Here is a 19,717-nt window from a genome sequence, read left to right on the forward strand (position 1 = left end):
CTGGAGCCGGCCCTGCCCACAGTACACCATGCACCCAACATCTCTCCCCACAGTCACCATGCACCCCACCTCTCCCCCACAGTCAATCGTGTACCCCACATCCAACCCCCACAGTACACCATGCACCCCACATCTCTCCCCAGTTCACCATGCACCCCACATCTGTCCCCCACAGTACACCATGCACCCCACATCCAACCCCCACAGTTCACCATGCACCCCACATCTCTCCCCAACAGTACACCATGCACCCCACATCTCTCCCCCACAGTTCACCATGCACCCCACATCTCTCCCCCACAGTTCACCATGCACCCCACATCTCTCCCCCACAGTACACCATGCACCCCACATCTCTCCCCCACAGTACACCATGCACCCCACATCTCTCCCCCACAGTACACCATGCACCCCACATCTCTCCCCCACAGTTCACCATGCACCCCACATCTCTCCCCCACAGTACACCATGCACCCCACATCTCTCCCCACAGTACACCATGCACCCCACATCTCTCCCCACAGTTCACCATGCACCCCACATCTCTCCCCCACAGTTCACCATGCACCCCACATCTCTCCCCAGTTCACCATGCACCCCACATCTCTCCCCCACAGTACACCATGCACCCCACATCTCTCCCCCACAGTTCACCATGCACCCCACATCTCTCCCCCACAGTTCACCATGCACCCCACATCTCTCCCCAGTTCACCATGCACCCCACATCTCTCCCCCACAGTACACCATGCACCCCACATCTCTCCCCCACAGTTCACCATGCACCCCACATCTCTCCCCCACAGTTCACCATGCACCCCACATCTCTCCCCCACAGTACACCATGCACCCCACATCTCTCCCCCACAGTACACCATGCACCCCACATCTCTCCCCCACAGTTCACCATGCACCCCACATCTCTCCCCCACAGTACACCATGCACCCCACATCTCTCCCCACAGTACACCATGCACCCCACATCTCTCCCCACAGTTCACCATGCACCCCACATCTCTCCCCCACAGTACACCATGCACCCCACATCTCTCCCCAGTTCACCATGCACCCCACATCTCTCCCCCACAGTTCACCATGCACCCCACATCTCTTCCCCACAGTTCACCATGCACCCCACATCTCTCCCCAGTTCACCATGCACCTCACATCTCTCCCCAGTTCACCATGCACCCCACATCTCTCCCCACAGTACACCATGCACCCCACATCTCTCCCCCACAGTACACCATGCACCCCACATCTCTCCCCCACAGTTCACCATGCACCCCACATCTCTCCCCCACAGTACACCATGCACCCCACATCTCTCCCCACAGTACACCATGCACCCCACATCTCTCCCCACAGTTCACCATGCACCCCACATCTCTCCCCAGTTCACCATGCACCCCACATCTCTCCCCCACAGTTCACCATGCACCCCACATCTCTCCCCCACAGTTCACCATGCACCCCACATCTCTCCCCAGTTCACCATGCACCCCACATCTCTCCCCCACAGTACACCATGCACCCCACATCTCTCCCCCACAGTACACCATGCACCCCACATCTCTCCCCCACAGTTCACCATGCACCCCACATCTCTCCCCCACAGTACACCATGCACCCCACATCTCTCCCCACAGTACACCATGCACCCCACATCTCTCCCCCACAGTACACCATGCACCCCACATCTCTCCCCCACAGTTCACCATGCACCCCACATCTCTCCCCCACAGTACACCATGCACCCCACATCTCTCCCCACAGTACACCATGCACCCCACATCTCTCCCCCACAGTACACCATGCACCCCACATCTCTCCCCCACAGTTCACCATGCACCTCACATCTCTCCCCAGTTCACCATGCACCCCACATCTCTCCCCACAGTACACCATGCACCCCACATCTCTCCCCCACAGTACACCATGCACCCCACATCTCTCCCCCACAGTTCACCATGCACCCCACATCTCTCCCCCACAGTACACCATGCACCCCACATCTCTCCCCACAGTACACCATGCACCCCACATCTCTCCCCCACAGTACACCATGCACCCCACATCTCTCCCCCACAGTTCACCATGCACCCCACATCTCTCCCCCACAGTACACCATGCACCCCACATCTCTCCCCACAGTACACCATGCACCCCACATCTCTCCCCACAGTTCACCATGCACCCCACATCTCTCCCCCACAGTTCACCATGCACCCCACATCTCTCCCCAGTTCACCATGCACCCCACATCTCTCCCCCACAGTTCACCATGCACCCCAAATCTCTCCCCAGTTCACCATGCACCCCACATCTCTCCCCCACAGTACACCATGCACCCCACATCTCTCCCCCACAGTACACCATGCACCCCACATCTCTCCCCCACAGTTCACCATGCACCCCACATCTCTCCCCCACAGTACACCATGCACCCCACATCTCTCCCCACAGTACACCATGCACCCCACATCTCTCCCCCACAGTTCACCATGCACCCCACATCTCTCCCCCACAGTACACCATGCACCCCACATCTCTCCCCACAGTACACCATGCACCCCACATCTCTCCCCCACAGTACACCATGCACCCCACATCTCTCCCCCACAGTTCACCATGCACCTCACATCTCTCCCCAGTTCACCATGCACCCCACATCTCTCCCCACAGTACACCATGCACCCCACATCTCTCCCCCACAGTACACCATGCACCCCACATCTCTCCCCCACAGTTCACCATGCACCCCACATCTCTCCCCCACAGTACACCATGCACCCCACATCTCTCCCCACAGTACACCATGCACCCCACATCTCTCCCCCACAGTACACCATGCACCCCACATCTCTCCCCCACAGTTCACCATGCACCCCACATCTCTCCCCCACAGTACACCATGCACCCCACATCTCTCCCCACAGTACACCATGCACCCCACATCTCTCCCCACAGTTCACCATGCACCCCACATCTCTCCCCCACAGTTCACCATGCACCCCACATCTCTCCCCAGTTCACCATGCACCCCACATCTCTCCCCCACAGTTCACCATGCACCCCAAATCTCTCCCCAGTTCACCATGCACCCCACATCTCTCCCCAGTTCACCATGCACCCCACATCTCTCCCCACAGTACACCATGCACCCCACATCTCTCCCCCACAGTACACCATGCACCCCACATCTCTCCCCCACAGTTCACCATGCACCCCACATCTCTCCCCCACAGTACACCATGCACCCCACATCTCTCCCCCACAGTTCACCATGCACCCCACATCTCTCCCCCCAAACTACACCCTGCGCCCACACCTCTCCCCCAAATCTTACATCTCTCTCCCTCTACACTACTCCCTGCATTCCACCTACTGTATCTTTCCCCTCACTACACCCTGCACCTCGCAGGTCTCCATGTTGCTCCACTACACAGGATACAGTGGTAGGTCCTGGTTACAATTAAAGACATGCCTATCCGGTCATGTGACCTTGTGACGTCAGAAGGTCCTTTCGGCGTCTAGTATTTAGCCTTTACCATTGTGACTGTCATTATTTGTATGAGGTAGAAGTCCTTGTGCATACAGTGCGGTGATGCGACATTATAGCTCTCACCTGTCAGTACTGGGATCATCTCCCATCTTATAGCAGCAATGTCTCACATAATGTCGCATTGCTCTGCAACTTGCGATGATTGTGCTGCGATTTTTATACAACCCCCCATACACACGTCTCAGACTAGAGCTACATTGTGTTTTGGACAGAACTCGTGTAACACAGCTAAAGTTCGCCCCAATGTAAGTGACTGGAGTCACATTGTGGCCCAATGTTGCCACCTCTGATAGAAGATATGGCCATGGTACCCCCAGGATCGCAATGCTATGCCTCCCAACTGTCTCGGATTCTGCGGGACCTTAATGTGGGGGTAGCTAAAGGGGGATGACAGTATAATGTAGGGACATATCATTATGGGTCGACTATAGGGGCATTAAACTGCTTGGGGGCACAAAGAGAATTGCATGGGAATGGGCGGAGTCACAGTTGAAGTGGGTGGTTCTTTAAAGAGAGTGCAACACTCAGGAGGGCCAGGGCTAGTATCACGGTAATATATCAGATGTGGCCGGCTTGCAGGGAGTCCCTGGGTCCCGAATGTGCACAAAATTTCCCTTTTTGATGTCCCCGACTACCCTCCCCTGCGTGATATCTGACAATGACAACAGACAACCAGGCTTCGGGGGTAATCGTTGCTTTTCTTTTTACTAGCAGGACAAAGTAATACACATGTACATATGGAGGACTTCTTCACATACAATACAGCGATCTTTGCAGGTAGTGTCCAATTAGCAGAGGATGGGGCAGAATGCTTTGGATAGTGGTTGCTTGGCAGTTAACTTGTATATACTTGTAAAGATGGCCTGTATCCAGGGGGTTAGTCCTCAACAAACTGGGTACACGTATGTAGAAGAACAAATACAATTTTTCTTAGCAGCGGGAGATTCTCAATTTCTGCCAGACTAGCTATGGGCTTCTTTAAATATAGATTTGTCCCAAAGACTTACTTGGATAGAGATATACGTGGGGGGTCCCAGATGTATGGATAACCAGGTCCATCAACTTCAGCACTTGTAAGATTAGAGCTTCAGAGGAAAACACTCTCTGAGAAGGGCCTTGAAGATAGGGAAGAAGACATCTCTGCTTGGTGCACCCTGATAAGTCGGAAGCCATTATCCATGCTCCATGTGCTCTGTCTCACAGCTGTGTCTACACTTGTAGCCCCACACAAAAACATCAGCCAAAAACGTCCCCAACCCCCTCTAGAGAGGGTGGTCACTCAACTCTCCCTCCAGGCCAGTCAAGGGAGCCTCATTGGTCCTGGAGGTCAGCTAATCATAATGGACACTCCCTTTACAGTTACAACTCAAATTACAATGGCAAAGTATAGGCAGGTGCAGTTCACAAAAACATCCACAAGATGGCGCATTAATAGACCCCCTGTGTGCTGGCTCTGGAAGAATAGAAATATATAGAAGGAATGAAGGGGGAGGAAAATATTTACCTTATATGAAAATGTCCATGCTATCTCGGTCTGCATTAGAGGGAATTGGACTAGCAGTACCGGGACATTACAGGAGTCTCTCGTGTTATTATTTTTCCTGCTTTCTTTTTCCTTTCCTGTATTTGAAAAAAAATTGCTCAATAAAAACTAAATTTAAAATAAAATAAAGGGAGTCTATCATTGGGAAAAATAGTTTTGAGCTAAACACATGTCTGAATAGCTTTTAAAAGGTTATTCTACTATTCTACTACTACCTTTACCTTTTATGTTCTTCCCACTATTTATTTCTTTATGCTAACTAACCCCACAGAGCACCCTGGGCGTTCCCCAGGGCCTCCGAGCACCCCCCACATCATACATTTAATACTGCCCCTCCACTGCTTGGGATTCGTCTGCCCTCCTGCTGGATATTGTGCCGCGCTGTTCCAGTTCAAATCTCTGAAAAGACCCTCCCCCCCGAGTATAATAATAGCGGTTGTTTTGGGGGGTTTGCAGACACGCTCCTAATCACAGCTGCTTCTGTGTCCTATAACAGAAGGGAAAGCGGGGGGCGGGGGGCGACCATGAGCAGGACTGGGGATTGGTAGGTAAATAAGCCATTACCTGCTGGGCATACTCCAGCAGGTAACAATCTATTAAAAAAACAACAGAATTCTCACTCACCTACCTGCGATCCCTTGATGGAGCTGCTGCTGCCACCTCCTCTTCTTCACCCAGGACGCTGAGACGCAGAGGTCTAAACCAGCCCAGGACAAGTCCGCTCAGTTTTGTTTTCAGAGCGGCCTGTCTTGGGCTAGTTTAGAAAAAAAAAAGAAAGGTAAAATTGCCGCCCCTTCAAAAGTGGGAGTGGTACCACAACTGTGGAAAACATCTATTGTGGTACCACTTCCAAAGACACCTCATCCACAATTCCTCAATGGCTACAGAGCTGTAGCTCTGACATCCCACTTGATGAAGGTTCTAGAGAGACTGGTCCTGACACATCTCCGATCTCTGGTGAGCTCTGCCCTGGACCATCTACAGTTTGCCTATCGGTCAGGCATTGGGTTGGATGATGCCATCCTTCTTCACAGAGCTCTTTCTCACCTGGAGAAACCAGGGAACATTGTGAGAATAATGTTCTTTGATTTCTCCAATGGTTTAGCACCATTCAGCCAGGGCTACTGAGAGACAAGCTGGACCTTGTTGGAGAGGACCATCACCTGTCCAACTGGATCCTAGACTATCTCACAAACTGACCTCAGTATTTGAGAGCCTGGGGCTATGTGTATGACACTGTGATCTATCTTAAAGATGGACGTCACACCAGGATGTGCAAGCGATCTTTCTCTTTATTTATCATAAATGTAATCATGGTAGAGCTGTGATCTGTAATACGGGGGCACCACAAGGTACAGTTCTTGCCCTTTTCCTCTTCACTCTTTACACTGCTGACTTTAGGCACAGCTCATACAGCTGTTACTTGCAAAAGTACTCCGATGACTGCAATAGTAGGTCTCATCACAGATGGAGACGATGTGGAATAAAAAGACTTAAACCGGGATTTTGTAAAATGGTTCCAGCAGAACCACCTCAGGATTAATGATGGGAAGATCAAGGAGATGGTGGTTGACTTTAGTAAGCAGAGACGTGCTCCAAATCCGGTGGAGATCCAGGGAATGGGCATTGAGATAGTCAAGACCTATAAGTACCTGGTTGTACTCCTCAATAATAAACTGAACTGGGCTGATCACCTGGATATGCTGCACAGAAAGGGTCACAGCAGGCTCTACCTGCTCAGGAGACTGAGGACCTTTGGAGTCCAGGGACCACTTCTTAGGGCCTTTTTCAACTCTGTGGTTTCTTCAGCCATCTTCTTCGTAGTGGCCTGCTTGGGGAGTAGCATACCAGCCAGGGACAGAAATAGACTTGACAGGCTGGTTAGAAGGGCTAGCTCTGTCCTGGGGGGCCCCCTGGACCCGGTACAGGTGGTGGGTGACAGAAGGATACTGTCCGTGGTGACCTCCATGCTGGAGAACAATTCCCATCCCATGTATGAGACTGTGAAAGCACTGGGCAGTACTGTCAGTGACCGACTGCTTCACCCCAAGTGTGAGAAGGAGCGCTATCGGAGATCCTTTCTCTCAACCGCGGTCAGGCTGTATAAACATCAGGCTAAGCGAAGATCACTCTGTACTGAGAACTAAATGATCCTGAGTCTTTCTTTTCTTCTTATTTGCCATGACACCTAGTTTTTCTATCTGCTATGATTTTGTGTGTGTTCTTTCTTGTAATAATTCACTATATTATCCATGCTGAATTTCCTCATGGTGGGCCTATCAAAGGATTATCTTATAACAGTGCCCTGGGATCAGTATTAGCTGCACTGTTAATGGTGGGTCTGTACAGGGGCCAGTGATCAGGCAAATCAGTGTTTGTGTCGCCACTTGTTTCCTACTACTGACCTGTGTAAACAGGGCACCGACCAGCTGATAAAATAAAGATTTGTTTGCTGGCTGATTAGATTTAATTTACTAACTGACCTGTGTGTCTATATAGCAATGATGGCGAACCTTTTAGAGACCGAGTGACCAAACTGCAACCCAAAACTCACTAATTTATCGCAAAGTGCCAACATAGCAATTTAAACTTAATACTGTGCGGATCCACTATTGTGGAAGTTACGGACCCACAAATTACAGTCGTGTAAATGGGGCTTTACAGAGCTTTCAGTAATACAAACAACTTTGTACTGAAATGTAAAGGTCTCTGCATTTAGTACTTTAGAACAATTAATGTTCACTATTTACATCACACAGGATCTGTTTTATAGTGACCGTGCAATGTACAGCCTGTACTATATCATGTCTGCTATAAAGGAGATATTGTGTGATATAAATAATGCAGCAAATAAACAGCATTCCAAAAATAAATTTAAAAAAGGTGAGGATTTATTCCATAGCAACATTTCTATCCCAGAAATGCAGGACCTTTCTCAAGCAGTGCATAGTGCAATGTGCAGACTTTGATATAGTGAGGGGACCCCCTACAGTATTATATGCAGCACAGCAGGCTCCCCCCTACAGTATTATATGCTCCACAGCAGGCTCCCCCCTACAGTATTATATGCACCACAGCAGGCTCCCCCTACAGTATTATATGCACCACAGCAGGCTCCCCCCTACAGAATTATATGCACCACAGCAGGCTCCCCCCTACAGTATTATATGCACCACAGCAGGCTCCCCCCTACAGTATTATATGCTCCACAGCAGGCTCCCCCCTACAGTATTATATGCTCCACAGCAGGCTCCCCCCTACAGTATTATATGCTCCACAGCAGGCTCCCCCCTACAGTATTATATGCACCACAGCAGGCTCCCCCTACAGTATTATATGCTCCACAGCAGGCTCCCCCCTACAGTATTATATGCTCCACAGCAGGCTCCCCCCTACAGTATTATATGCACCACAATAGCCTCCCTCCTATGTAACAGCAGCGAGATGTATTGTTATATATTGAAGGCATATTTTATAAATTATTGGCACTTAATATGGCTCGTTGAAATGACATTCTAGTACCAGCCTCTGAACTTGGACTGGACCAATTTCATAATTACCCTCTACCCAGTGGTGCCCCTTTCAATCAATGTAAAAAGTAAATTAAATGTGGAAGATTAAAAGACGAGGTAAATTAGATGAGGACTGAGGCCCCAGAATAGTTCTTAGCCATTCAGAGTTCTGACAAATGAGTTTCTACTTCTCGTGAAAATCTTCAACTACACTTTCATGTGTCACTGACTACAGTTATAAATGTGAGGTTCTTAGCGCACAGTTTGGTCAATTGTGCGAGCCCATCTGCCACGTCACGGCGACCTCATTCAGATGGGTCCCTACACTAAGACTTTACTTTTATTTTTTTAAAAAAATGCTGCACTTCCCCTGTAGACGAGACCCCCCAGAGATCAAGTTCTTATAGACTGCACTGTAACAGTGAGAATATAAAAAGTTTATCTCCTGTCTTAAAGTGTTAGTGTAGGGACCCATCGTAATAAGGCCACTAAGTGGTTGATGGGCTCTATAAACATATGCTGTATACAGAAATTCTTATTACATTATTGACACTTACTCCAAAAGTAGATCAATAATGTATTGCATGTGCAACATTTCTGCTCCACAATACCTGGAGCCTTTCTCTAGCCGTACACAAATACAGTATATACTAGCAGGAGGACTGGACTTAGCACAGGTATATTTCATTTTTGTTTGTGTACTACTGTGTGCTCAGCAGCGTATCCAATCCTGCGACATGTGGTACCATGTATCCAATCCTGCGATGTGTGGTACGGCGTATCCAATCCTGCGGCGTGCGTTATCGAGTGCTAAGCCGTGTGTCCAATTCTGCGACGTGTGGTACTGCGTCCTCAGCCGCGTTTTCAGTCCTGCGACATGTGTTACCATGTGCTCAGCCAGGTGTCCAATGCTGCGACTTGTGGTACCGCAAATATATCAAACAATAATTCAGAAATTATATTACATGCCATTGAGCTAAAGGGAAACTGTCAGGTCAATATGGGATACTAAACCTGTAACGTGGTACCGCGTTCTGAGCCGCGGGTCCAATCCTGTGACGTGTGGTACCGCGTGCTCAGCCACGTTTCCATTCCTGCGACGTGTGGTACCACGTGCTCAGCCTCTTGTCCAATCCTGCAACGTGTGGTACCGCGTGCTCAGCCACGTTTCCAATCCTGCAATACGTGGTACCGTGTGTTCAATCCTGCAACATGTTACTGCGTGCTCAGCCAGGTGCCTAATCCTGTGACGTGTGGTACCACGTATATAATATGTATATATATCTATAGCTACAGCTATCTATCTATATCAAACAAAAATTATATTACATGCCATTGAGTTAAAGGGAATTTGTCAGGTCAATATGGGATACTAAACCTGTGACGTGTGGTACCGCGTGCCCAATCCTGCGACGTGTGGTACCACGTGCTCAGCTGGGCGTCCAATCCTGCGACGTGTGTTACCATGTGCCGAGCCGCGTGTCCAATCCTGGGACGTGTGGTACTGCGTCCTCAGCCGTGTTTCCAATTTTGCAACGTGTGGTACCGCGTAAATAGTATAAATATATCTATCTATAGCTACATCTATCTATATCAAAAAATAATTCAATAAATTATATTACATGCCATTGAGTTAAAGGAAAACTGTAAGGAAGTATGGGATACTAATCCTGCGACTTGTGGTACTGCGTGCCCAATGCTGCACTGTGTTACCGTTTTCTCAGCTGCGTGTCCAATCCTGCGACGTGTTACCGCATGCTCAACCAGGTGTCCAATCCTGCGACGTGTGGTACAGCGTATATAATATCTATCTATCTATCTCAAACTATAATTCAGTAATTATATTACATGCCATTAAGATAAAGGGAAACTGTCAGGAAATATGGGATACTAAACCTGCGACGTGTGGTACCGCGTGCCCAATCCTGCACTGTGTTACCGTTTTCTCAGCTGCGTGTCCAATCCTGCGACGTGTGTTACCGCATGCTCAACCAGGTATCCAATCCTGCGATGTGTGGTACCAGGTTCTCAGCCAGGTGTCCAATCCTGCGACATGTGGTACCGCGTGCTCAGCCACGTTTCCAATCCTGTGACGTGTGGTACCGCGTGCCCAATCCTGCGATGTGTGTTACCAGGTGCTCAGCCGGGCGTCCAATCCTGCGACGTGTGTTACCATGTGCCGAGCCGCGTGTCCAATCCTACGTCCTCAGCCGTGTTTCCAATTTTGCAACGTATGGTACCGCGTATATAGTATAAATATATATATATCTATAGCTACATCTATCTATATCAAAAAATAATTCAATAAATTATATTACATGCCATTGAGTTAAAGGAAAACTGTAAGGAAGTATGGGATACTAATCCTGCGACTTGTGGTACCACGTGCCCAATGCTGCACTGTGTGTTACCGTTTTCTCAGCTGCGTGTCCAATCCTGCGATGTGTGTTACCGCATGCTCAACCAGGTGTCCAATCCTGCGACATGTGGTACAGCGTATATTATCTATCTATCTATCTATCTATCTATCTATCTATCTATCTATCTATCTCAAACAATAATTCAGTAATTATATTACATGCCATTAAGATAAAGGGAAACTGTCAGGAAATATGGGATACTAAACCTGTGACGTGTGGTACCGCGTGCCCAATCCTGCGACGTGTGTTACCATGTGCCGAGCCGCGTGTCCAATCCTGGGACGTGTGGTACTGCGTCCTCAGCGTGTTTCCAATTTTGCAACGTGTGGTACCGCGTATATAATATAAATATATATATATCTATAGCTACATCTATCTATATCAAAAAATAATTCAGTAATTATATTACATGCCATTAAGTTAAAGGGAAATTGTAAGGAAGTATGGGATACTAATCCTGCGACTTGTGGTACTGCGTGCCCAATCCTGCACTGTGTTACCGTTTTCTCAGCTGCGTGTCCAATCCTGCGACGTGTGTTACCGCGTGCTCAACCAGGTATCCAATCCTGCGACGTGTGGTACCGGGTGCTCAGCCAGGTGTCCAATCCTTCGACGTGTGGTACAGTGTGTATAATATCTATCTATATCAAACAATTCAGTAATTATATTACATGCTATTAAGTTAAAGGGAAACTGTCAGGAAATATGGGATTTTAAACCTGCGACGTGTGGTACTGCGTGCTCAGCCGCTTTTCTAATCCTGCGACATGTGGTACCGTGTACTCAGCCAGGTGTCTAATCCTGCACTTGTGGTACCACGTGCTCAACCACGTGTCTAATCCTGCGACATGTGGTACTGCATTCTCAGCCGCGTATCCAATCCTGCGATGTGTAGTACCGCGGGCTCAGCCGCGTTTCCAATCCTGGGACGTGTGGTACCGCATGTCTAATCCTGCAATGTGTGGTACTGTGTGCTCAGCCATGTTTCCAATCCTGTGATATGTGGTACCGCATGCTCAGCCACATTTCCAATCCTGCGACGTCTTGTACCGCGTACTCAGCTGTGTCTCCAATCCTGCTACAACTATCTATATCAAACAATAATTCAGTAATTATATTACATGCCATTGAGTTAAAGGGAAACTGTTAGGAAATATGGGATACTAAACCTGCAACGTGTGATACCACGTGCTCAATCCTGCACGTTGTGGAACTGTGTGCTCAACCACATGTCCAATCCTGCACGTGTGTGGTACCGCGTGCTCAACCATGTGTCTAATCATTGCAACATGTGGTACCACACGTTAAGCCGCGTGTTCAAACCTGCGACATCTGTTACCGCGTGCTCAGCCGGGTGTCCAATCCTGCGACGTGTGGTACTGGGTGCTCAGCCGGGTGTCCAATCCTGCGACGTGTGGTACTGGGTGCTCAGCCGGGTGTCCAATCCTGCAACGTGTGGTACCGCGTATATACTAACTATCAATCCATCCAACTATCCATCTCATACAATAATTCAGTAATTACATTACATGCCATTGAATTAAAGGGAAACTGTCAGGTCAATATGGGATACTAAACCACCTACAGCTCCTTATGGACAGGGGGTTTGGTGTCTCATATGGACCTGTATCAACACCCTCCGTGCCTGCGTTTAAACAAACAAAATCTTCTTACGTATTTAGAGATTTGTCTGATTAAACTTATCAGATTCATCTCTGGCACTCCCAGCCCCCGAACACTTATCCAGTAAAGAGATAGACTAGAAGAACAAAGAAAATGAAAACAATTTTTTTTCGTTATTTATATTATTGGGTTTTCACTTTATGACCTTTTTACAATTCTGGACTAGTATATTTCATATATTTTAGTTTCACCTTTTATTCACTTATTTCGTGTTTTGCTGTGTATTTCACTTACACTTCTATATGTAGAGGCATTATTATTATTATTATCCCCTATGATTCTATTAGGCATTTTTTTGTGCACCAATTTCTCAGTATATTATTGCTTGCTTTTTACTTATGTACAATTACATTTATTACATTCTACACAACACTGACATTTTTATTTTTCATTATTTTAGTTTATTTTAATTTTTTTTAAATTTTGTTCCCTTATTTTCTCTTTTAATTTTTTATAGTTTTATCTTAATTATTGCTAAATCCTTTTTTTTTTTTTAATCTTTTGTTATTTTTTTGGTTGTTTTGTTTTCCATTTTTTTTATGCACATATACTTATCCTATATACTATCAAAGCTACAACTACTCCAAAACAAAACAGTTCAATAATGTATTGCATGCCATACAGTTACTAATTTTATATAAATAAATTTATATATATATATATATAAATAAATTATATATATATATATATATATATATATATATATATATATATACACACACTAGCAATACCCGCGACTTCGTCCGCGTCCCCCTTAGGCAAGATACCTGCAGTGCGGGCCATGCCCCCCCCCCCCCCCACGTACCCAGTCCCCCCATTTTGCCCCACGAGCGACCTTGAAGCCGCTTCCCCTGCGGCCTCGCACACCTCAGTCGCCACCCTGATTTGCCTTGACCTCCTGGAAGGCGCCCCCGGCCTCCCAACCTCCCTCTCTCTGAAATGAGACTCCGCAAACCCAATCTCCCCCCAAGTGTGAAACACACACGCTGCTAACCAGCAATACTTACAGACATGACTATTTATACATGTTATATATACTGTGTATAAGATGTATACTAGTAAATTTAATTAAAAGGGGTGTGCCATTAAAGACACTTAACCCCCACATGCACTACTTGTATAGATTCAACAAGTCTACAATTTCTGGTGGCCCCATAGATGTGACTGGAGCAGTCAGACAAATCCATTAAGGGGTTATGCTGTACTTGCTTTAATGGCATAACCTTTCTGTGGACACTAGTCAAAGACATGTGTAAATACATACAATATATCACACACACAGACACACACTTTCCTCTGTTCTGTTATGGGAACAAAAGAATGGCCTACACAGATCCATCTAATGGTGGACACCAATAGGAACTGTTGAGTTTCCAGTATGTTCTCCCATGTTTCACTGGATGAGAGGAGTCCTGTGACCTTAGACTGATTCTGCAATGGAGGCTCCTAATAGAGCCTTCTACCTAGACATAAGCCTAACATATACATAACGTACATGGAAATACGTATTACATACATGTACACTATTTACAGACATCTCTAACTATACATATATACCGTATTTTTCGGACTATAAGACGCACTTTTTTTCCCCCAAATTTGGGGGGAAAAGAAGGGTGCGTCTTATAGTGCGAAGGTGGCGCCCGGCATCCGCTGTAATAGAGAGGCGGAAGCCGGAAAGTGATAGACGCCATTACAGGTGCCGGGGCCTGAGACATCGCTGCCCTGTCCTGCATGAAGCCAGCAGCGGGAGGAGTGATGCTATTCCGCTCCTCCGTCCCCCCGCCGCTGGCTTCATGCAGGGCAGGGCAGCGATGTCTCAGGCCCCAGCGTCTATCCCTCCCCGGCATCCGCCTCTCTAGTACAGCGGATGCCGGGTCAGTATCAGCGGCCTCTTCTCCCCCAGGGCCGGTCCCCACCAGCCCCGTACCTGTGATGTTGCAGGCCGGCTCCTGCGCGGCGATATCGCAGGAGCCGACCTGTTCGGGTGACAGCCGGGAGCCTAATGAGGCTCCCAGGCCTGTCACTGCTGTATTAGTATTGCGGCTGGTCTCTATGACCAGCCGTAATACTAATAGACAGAATGTCCCATAGACGGCAATACAGTTGTATTGCCGTCTATGGGACTTGCGATCAAGTGACCGCAGGTTCAAGCCCCGGGGGGGAATAAAATAGTAAAAAAAAAAAAAAAAGCTTTAAAAATATAATAAAAATATGAAATAAATAAAAGTTCTAAATCACCTCCTGTCCCTAGAATATATATATATATATATATATATATATATAAAAGTAGAAAATCATATATCATAAACCACTGGTTTTTTTTTTTCAATACAAGGTGATCTAAGCAATAGATATTCCCCAAAATGGTAGAACTAAAAAGTACTTCTGGACCCGCAAAAAAAAAACACTCTATGCATCCCCGTACAGCTGCAGGGTCACCTGTCAATGTGGCCTTGCAGCTGTTGCAAAACTACAACTCCCATATATTAAATATTTTACCAGTTTTTGCTTCAAAATTTTTTTCCCCTATTTTCCTCCTCTAAAACCTAGGTGCGTCTTCTAGTCCGAAAAATACGGTACATAGATATAGCTATATACAATATAAACAGATATTTCTATACAGTATGTATACACAGTACACATTCAGTATATAGAGATTACATGCTGTCACTAATTAGATATTTCTAAACAAATATTTACAGTACATGACAAATTTACATATATCACATGGACATTATACATATGGCACCTTGATATATACACCGTACATGATTATATATGCCAGATTTACATATAAAAAAATTTATATTAATTTTTATTTTACATTTTACTTGATTTCATTTCCTTACTTGCAGTTCAGCACTAGGGGTAATGATGGTAGACATCGGGAAATCATAGTTACATATTGCTGACATCACCATTATTATATACACCTATTTTTACATGATTGTTTTTGCCATTATTGTATTTTTAGTGCATTATTATATTGTTCACACCGGTTCTGGTTTATGGGACATATATATATATGATGAAGCAGAATAATGTGGAGAGAACCTCATGTGAACTGAAACTAATAATGGACACTTAAGAGTCGCCCCCTGCTGTTATCTGTAATATGTGCAGTCTAATGATCGGCCAGGTCTCAAGATGCTCAGCAATGTGATCAAATCTCTTACCAAAGCCGTCACCATACCGTGATCACCTCCGCAGAGCCGAGCGCACAGCGTCCATCTCCTCCATCACTGCAGGAACTGACAACATCCAACTGCTTTTTGAAATTCACATCCAGCGATCTTATTGGTTGGTGGCTGCAATTACCATGGTAACAGATGCAGCTGAGGATTTAACCCCTTATGTGCCAATACCATTTTAGCAAAAAGGCCTTTTTCATTTTCCATAGACATTGATATATAGGGGTTTGTATATTGCAGGTTTAGGTACATTGTACTTACTGAGTAACTGCCACCAGTAATCTTACATTGGGCATGGCTTTATAACTAACATGTTAAATTTTATTCAATGGGTCAGTAGAGTTCTGTTAATACTAAATACATATGGATATTTTTGATTCACTGCTTAGGAAAATAGACACATTTATGGAAAAAAAAAAAAAAAAAAAAAAAAAAAAAAAAGCAATTTCACCGTTTGCAAATATCTAACACTGGGGTAGGGAACCTTCGGCTCTCCAGCTGCTGTGAAACTACAACTCCCAACATGCTCCATCCACTTCTGTGGGAGTTCCAAGAACAGCAGAGCCAGTATGCATGCTGGGAATTGTAGTTTTGCAACAGCTGGAGAGCCGTACGTTCCCTACCACTGATCTAACAGGTTTACTTTATTATATGGGTGGTGGTGAGGGTGGCATTACATACATACCATAGGGTACATAGAAGAGTATTGGCGCCTAATACCCTATGGTAGCAATGGCAAACCTTTTAGTGACCTAGTGCCCAAACTGCAATCCAAAACCCACTAATTTATTGTGAAGTGCCAACATGGCAATTTAAACTTAATACTGTGCGGATCCACAAGTGCGGACAGTGACAGACCTGCAAATAACAGCCGTGTGAATGGGGTGCTACAGAGCTTTCAATAATACAAACAACTTTATACTGAAATGTAAAGCTCTCTGCATTTGATACTTTTGACATGTTCACTTTTTACATCGCACAGGGTCTGAGTTATAGTGACCGTGTAGTGTTATTACAGACTGTACTAATATGTCTGCTGTAAAAGAAATACTGTGTCATATAGTGAGAATGAAAAAATACCGAGCAACACAGGAAAATACACAAATGAATGTTGTACAAATTACAAGGGAGATTACAAGCAGCAGTGATGACATCCAAATACCCCTTGGGGAACGATAAATGCAGAAGAATGACCGATGGATGCGAAGGAACTGCGCTACTCTCTTGAGATAACCAACACACGTACTTTATTCCGTTTTCTTAAAAACACACGTTAGATTAATTCCCCACTCATTGTTATTTAAATAAGCTGTAAACTCATGAAATGCTGCAGTGGTACCCTCCCAGATAAAAAGCAAATCAATATAGCGTTTATAGAATTTAATATTGGTAGTCCAGGGATGGTCTTTCAAAATAAAGGACTCCTCATAACGGCCCATAAAGAGGTTTGCAAATGCTGGGGCAAATTTTGTCCCCATAGCTGTTCCCTTCACTTGAATGTAAGTTTTTTCCTCAAACAAGATTTAAAAGAATTGGGAATTTTTAACCTTTCTGATTACAATCTGAGGCAGAGGTCAGTCTTCTTAAGAAAGGTCTTTCCTTCTGCCCTACACAAAAAATTGACGATCTTAATCTTTTTATTGACTTAAACAAATTCATAAGGAAACTTACCCTATCAAGACATTTTGCGATTTCAGGAAATTGCCAGGAAAAGGATAAAAATAAAAATGAAGTCCCCCAACCAGGCCTTTCCACTATCCATTTAAGTTATAACTCCGTACAAGATGGTACTTTCACCACAGGCCCACTCTATCCCAACCCCTCACTAGGCCCTTCCACCCCTCATCAAAAAAATATTCCACAGGCGACAGTCTCAACTTCTGGCTCACCTCGCCCTATTACTACCGAGTTAAAGCCAAAATCTAGGTTTTATCCATTGCACCATAAAGGTGCTAACATTGAGACATTTTATTCCTTAGTCTCTTCTGATTTCAGGAAATTAGACAAAACAATTGATGTTCCAACAAATCTTAATTCAACCGAAAAAAGAGCCCTGAAAACGCTGAAAGAAAACTCAGGGATTGTTATCAGAGGGGCTGATAAGGGAGGTGGCATAGTCATTCAAAATCGAGAGTCTTACATGTTTGAAGCCACCCGAATCCTTTCTGATATTAATTATAGAGAGATCAACCATGATCCAACTGCCGAACATTATTCTGAATACATAAAAATTATTCTTAGAGCATTTAAAGAGGGCATCTTAAACAAAAAAGAGAAAGTATTTGCTGGTCCAAAACCCAACAGCAGCCCTATATTACCACCTACCTAAAATCCACAAAGATCCTATGAACCCTCCAGGACGCCCTATTATCTCAGGAGTCAATGCTATAACAAGGAATCTCTCATTATATTGACCTTTTATTACAAAAACATATTAAGCTACCATCCTATCTAAAAGATTCTGTTAGTCTCTTGAAAGAAATTTTACCCATGGCATGGGGAAAGAACTTTCATTGGGCTACGTTAGATGTTACAGGATTATATAGTAACATCGCACATACAAAAGGTCTAGAAACAATCAAATGGTATCTCGGCACTGATCCATCTATGTCGGATAAGCAAAAAGAATTCATCCTAGAAGGGATCAACTTCATTCTCACCCATAATGTGTTCAAATTTGAGGAAAAAAAAAACAAAAAAACAAAAAAAACAACTTACATTCAAGTGAAGGGAACAGCTATGGGGACAAAATTTGCCCCAGCATTTGCAAACCTCTTTATGGGCCGTTATGAGGAGTCCTTTATTTTGAAAGACCATCCCTGGACTACCAATATTAAATTCTATAAACGCTATATTGATGATTTGCTTTTTATCTGGGAGGGTACCACTGCAGCATTTCATGAGTTTACAGCTTATTTAAATAACAATGAGTGGGGAATTAATCTAACGTGTGTTTTTAAGAAAACGGAATAAAGTACGTGTGTTGGTTATCTCAAGAGAGTAGCGCAGTTCCTTCGCATCCATCGGTCATTCTTCTGCATATAAATAGTGAGGGGACCCCACACAGTATTATATGCTCCACAGCAGGCTCTCCCCACACAGTATTATATGCTCCATTTTAGCTCCCCTCCCCCACACAGTATTATATGCTCCACAATGACATCCCCCCCCCCCCCCCCCCCCAATTATATGCTCCTCAGTACTATCAGGAGGGGTGGTGGGGGGGGGGGGGGGTGTTCCTCCTGCTCTGTCACGGCTGGGCGGTAAGGAACGGGGCTCTCCGTACAGAGCACTGTAAGGGTGTTTCTGTAAGGAATGCTCTTCAGACAATGAAGAGCTACGGTACTAGGTACTCCAATAAAACTTAGTTGTATATTGAGTCATCCTTAGCCATTTCTGGAATTGTTTCAGTATGTCACTTCAGATGTGGTAAATAGTAACAGTATTGCACTTTGTAGCAGGCCGTGATTCTGCAGCGCTTGTTCATAAATTCATTTGAATATGTATCATGTAACTGCGTGCAGACACTAGGGGGAGACAAGACACATCACTCAAGAATCTTACACATCTGAGATCTGCCGCAACTGTCACACGTAGTGCCACAGATTTATTATAAAATGTTATGGCTGAAAATCCAACTCCTGGGAAAGAGGGGTCCTATCCTCTGAAAAGTTCTTGCTGCCATTCCACAGAAATAAAAGATATATAGAAATGGGATGTACCGCAAGTATTTTTTATTTGCCATTTGCAGAGTAATCGATTGTAAGTAGTAACAGATGGTTTTATATTAACAAAAGCA

Source organism: Leptodactylus fuscus, chromosome 4 (assembly GCF_031893055.1).
Source record: "Leptodactylus fuscus isolate aLepFus1 chromosome 4, aLepFus1.hap2, whole genome shotgun sequence".
NCBI classification, from domain to species: Eukaryota; Metazoa; Chordata; class Amphibia; order Anura; family Leptodactylidae; genus Leptodactylus; species Leptodactylus fuscus.